This window comes from Manduca sexta, chromosome 11 (genome assembly GCF_014839805.1).
Source record: "Manduca sexta isolate Smith_Timp_Sample1 chromosome 11, JHU_Msex_v1.0, whole genome shotgun sequence".
Classification (NCBI taxonomy): Eukaryota; Metazoa; Arthropoda; class Insecta; order Lepidoptera; family Sphingidae; genus Manduca; species Manduca sexta.
The window spans coordinates 8,000,188-8,004,790 of NC_051125.1; positions in this window are offsets into that span (position 1 = coordinate 8,000,188).

Consider the following 4,603-nt stretch of genomic DNA (forward strand, 5'->3'; position numbering starts at 1 on the left):
AACCTATAACCTATAACCTTTCCAGGGTTTTAAACTATATCCATACCAAATTTCATAAAAATCTGTTTAGTAGATTTTAAGAAAATTTATCACATACAGACAGATAGAAAAGAGGACCTTGTTTTATAATATGTATAGATACCATTTTGTTTACATGATTTCACTGGTGTTATTTTGTTATCTCCCTTTATTATATGTCTTGAGTTGTTTACAAACCCGAGTTTCCCTTACTCGGGGTGCGAACGCCTCGTTTGTTTTAATAAAGGGACATCGATTGTCGTTGAGAAAACCGAATTAAATTCACACATTTATTAAACACTTCCAAAAAGATTTGTGTAGAAAATACACTGTCTGAGACGTATTCGGAGTTATTGTTTGCCGATACTTACAAAATTTAACAACAAAATTAATTTAATCTGTCCTTTCTAAAGAGCCTAGGTATTCTCTGGAACTTTATTTTAATGCTGAACCAACTAGACGAGAATCACTTCTTTGGCTCACTATTACAAGGTCCTCTGTTAATTGTAACTAAGTACTTAATGTTGGAAGAATTAGACTTAAATTTGAAAAGATAATAAATCGTGGCTCTCTCTTTATTTAACTTTGAAGATTGGAAAGTGTTATGAAAATGACATGGAATTATGTGATATATACAGGGTCATTTTGACATCGTGTTATCAAATGAAACCACATACTTATGTACTGGGAAATAACACTTTACAATAAGTTACTTGTGCCGTAGATGTAAAATAAAAAAGTGTAAGTTACGAACAAAATAAATATTAATTAAAGGAATTTTGATTTGCGCCCTAAAGCGATTACTATTACTCTTAAGATAATTCGTTACAGTGGAAACATCATACCTTTAGCCAGAAATACACCCACGAACACGCTATATTCGCATTAAACTACAAAATAATCAAAATATCAGAAAACTAAAACCAGGATTTTTCGTAAAAATATTAGTTATAAATAGAGGATTTTTAGCACAATGTCGGCAAAGGTGAAGACGAGTATATGGTGTCATTTAGTAAGGCAATGTTTAAATGAGCCTGTACAATTTAATTTGTGTAATAAATATGTTAGAAAATAAATGTTAATAATGGCCTCTGTGTTCGGTTATAGTTAAATAAAAAAAAGTATTCTTGACTCTTAGTATAATATGTATTTTATAATTCTTTGAAACCTACCCCAATAAAATGTAACATATAACCCTGTCATAATAAGCCAGGGACTCGTCTGATGATAAACGACACGCTGCGTCAGTCCGAAAACAATATCAACACCATTTAGAACCTGAAATTACACGACGCTGCACTGCGCTCGACACCTTGATCCTTAAGATGTTATGTTATTTTATTTATTTGAAATAGGTACGCGAGTATGTATACTGATTAGGGGCATAAATAGATAATGCGGAGAATAATCTTGTATAATGTGAATGATTAAATATATTTTTCTAGATACTAATAATTAGATATTATGTAATGATTTCTTACGTTTACGCGAATAGACATTAAAATAAAACTATTTTCCGGATTTTATCGCGGTTTTTTATATTATTATTTAATCTTCTTTCGATTTCTAGATATTATATGCCGGAACATCTCAAACAGTATATCAAATAAAACGTAATTAGGTAAAGTAGATGAAATTGGTGGTGCATTACTAAAAATATATCACCAACTTTAAATTAAATGAATGATAGCTATGTTACCATACTTTAAACATATGTAATAAATAACAAATGTTTCAAACACAACTTGGTTTAGGTAATGTATCGCTGATGCAGAATTCAAAATTTCCTTACTTGGATTTGCCGCGTAGCGCAGACAAATTATGAAACTAAATTCTCCAGCTTCGAGCTAAAATATTACCTTTCTGCATATGCTTTGAAATATTAACGTCATATGCAATGTTGCTCATTACGAATTTCAAGAGAGACGTGCACAAATAAATTGGGCAATCGCATTATCTTGCGTCATGTGTGTTTGGATTCGTTTGGAAAGAGAAATGGAATTATCAGTCGTGACGGGTCCCAGCTCTGTTACGTGGTATTCATAATACATTTACTTAAATACCTATTATATTAATGTGATTTCTAAAAGTAACTTTCTAGGCACCTCCTTATTATCTTCATGAATTGAAAAGAATCCAGAAATTTTGCACAGAGGTATCTAGAGATTTGCTTTTGCGTTTTCTATAATTATTAATATTCAATATTCTGAATACTATCGCGTTAATATAATAAATAAATAATTGCACTCTCTCATAAAGTGACCTAATAAGGTTTATATTTCAAATTTTTAGGCCGCTTTTTAAACAATTACGAAAATATAGCTTACATAAATATTAAAGTTGTTAAATGTAAATTAAATTATTTTATCGATGATATACGATGTGTTAAATTTGAATCTCTTAAATATTCTGGTACGTCCTCACCCCATATTCCATTTGCATGCAAATTATTTCCACTTCATGTAAGTATCGGGATGAATGTCTAAACCAATTTCTTGTCGTCTCAGCATGTTTCGTTCTGAGTTAAAATTAAATTATGCCATATATCTTCTAGATTCTTTATATATTTTGTGGTAGGTTTTTTACATGCGTATTTATATATAGATGTCCAGAATAGCATGATGTTGCCTGCTGTCATACAGATTTTAAAATACATGATTTAGTAGACTTATAATTGCACCTTTTAAAAGCAAATAAACTTAAGTAATTAGTCAAGGAAAAGCAAATTAAAAAATCACGTGAAGTGGAAGGAATTATCTAGAAGCTGCCGCGCTGGGTCGTCGCTTCAGACAAAGTTACAAGCGATAGAACTTAAGACATATCCGACATGTTTTTTTAAATGTTTGATTCATCAGTAGCCAAATTAAAAAGAACAGCATCGAACAATTAAACCGTTAAAAACTAAAAAAGGCAAATGAGCCTACCTTAAAAATATGTTATCCCCTTATTACCTAAAAATAAATATACTATATTACAAAATTATTTTCTGAGGTAAGACTATTATAATGAAAACAGTATTCAGTTACCCAATAAGCCTCTAATTATAGGCATTGGCAACACTGACAGCATTGACGAGACAGCTCCATTCACCAGAGACTATGGCGCATCTTGTAATATATCGATACCTCGCTGCTAAGGTAACAAGACTATTAGGTAATTCTTGATTGAGAAAAAGTAAAATAGTTTTTAACAGTTTCGATATTACGTTGGTAAATTGGTTTTGGATTTGCTATACCTAAATGATTTTATTAGATGTATCTTGTATTTACTATGAATTGGTAATATAGTCTACTCATCAAGTAACACTGGGAAAAGTAACCATTAATTTATTTATAAATTATTATGTTACTCAAACGTAGGTACATATGTCATTCATATTATAAATTGAATATTGCTAATGAAAATATTAGCTAGAATATTTATACAATATTAATATTTTTTTTGTATATTTTTTAAATTAAACTGTTTGACTTACCACACCTAGAAGAGGTATCCTATCAACTCTGTTGCTCACACCGAAAATTCAATATTAATATTCGGTCGCGATGCGTTTAATATGCAAGTCACACAAGTGCAACCAGATTTCGATGCGGAACACCCCTAATCATTCCTCTTGTTCCGCCAATAAGGGTACAATTCATTCGTTAGTTAGTTCAAATACTGTGGAATTAATTCGATTGCAGATATGCTTTTAAATTTTTTACTTCGTTTCGCTAATGGACTGCTTTCTTCCTCTGCATAATTTTCTAGGAAATCGCAATGGATTGTAAGATGTTATTATAATAGTTGGAGAGCTAGTAGGACGTTTTCGGGAAGGTTTTAAGGCATTGTTAAAAGCTCTTTCTAGTTATACCTGCATTTTATAATGCAGACCAGGCTGAAAGTTTGCTGCTTGCTTGACCTGGCTGAAACATTTGGACTTATTTTTTTAAATAATAACTTTGAAAGCACCTGGCGAAGGTCGCGGCCCAGTTAAATGGTCTGGCATTTTCATCCTTAAACTAATTTAATAATGAATTATAAGATATTAAAATTTCAAAATATATTAAGAACCTTTTTGCAAACAAAAAACATTTTTTTTTATATATTAAAGGCTCGCAAAGCAGGTCGCTTAAGACCTGCATCCCTTCAGCCAGGTCTACATAAAATAATTCAGGTAGATATAACTAGAAAAAGTATTTGACAATATTTAACATTACATACATCAAACACCTTCCCGAAAACTTCTGTCATCTCTTAGACTATAAAGTCTTTTTGCTAAGAAGTATAATATTGGAACTTTAATAGTGACTTAAAAAATAGAGAGGACTCATCTCGTGAAATTATTTAAATTTGTTTTTAAAGAGAGAATTGTGAAAATTGTAGCGCTTGTCTAGGTAAATACGCATTTACATAAGTAGGTTAGTGACACAATAATTTCATTTAACTATAATTTCAATTTTATATTAACATACTTACTTAATACCAACACAAAATCGAATTTAATTCCCAAATCAACTCGTAATAATCTTAAATTTTGATAAAAAAAATTATACAAATATTTCTTCATTAACACATTAGCTAGGTGTCTAATGTTACAATTTGT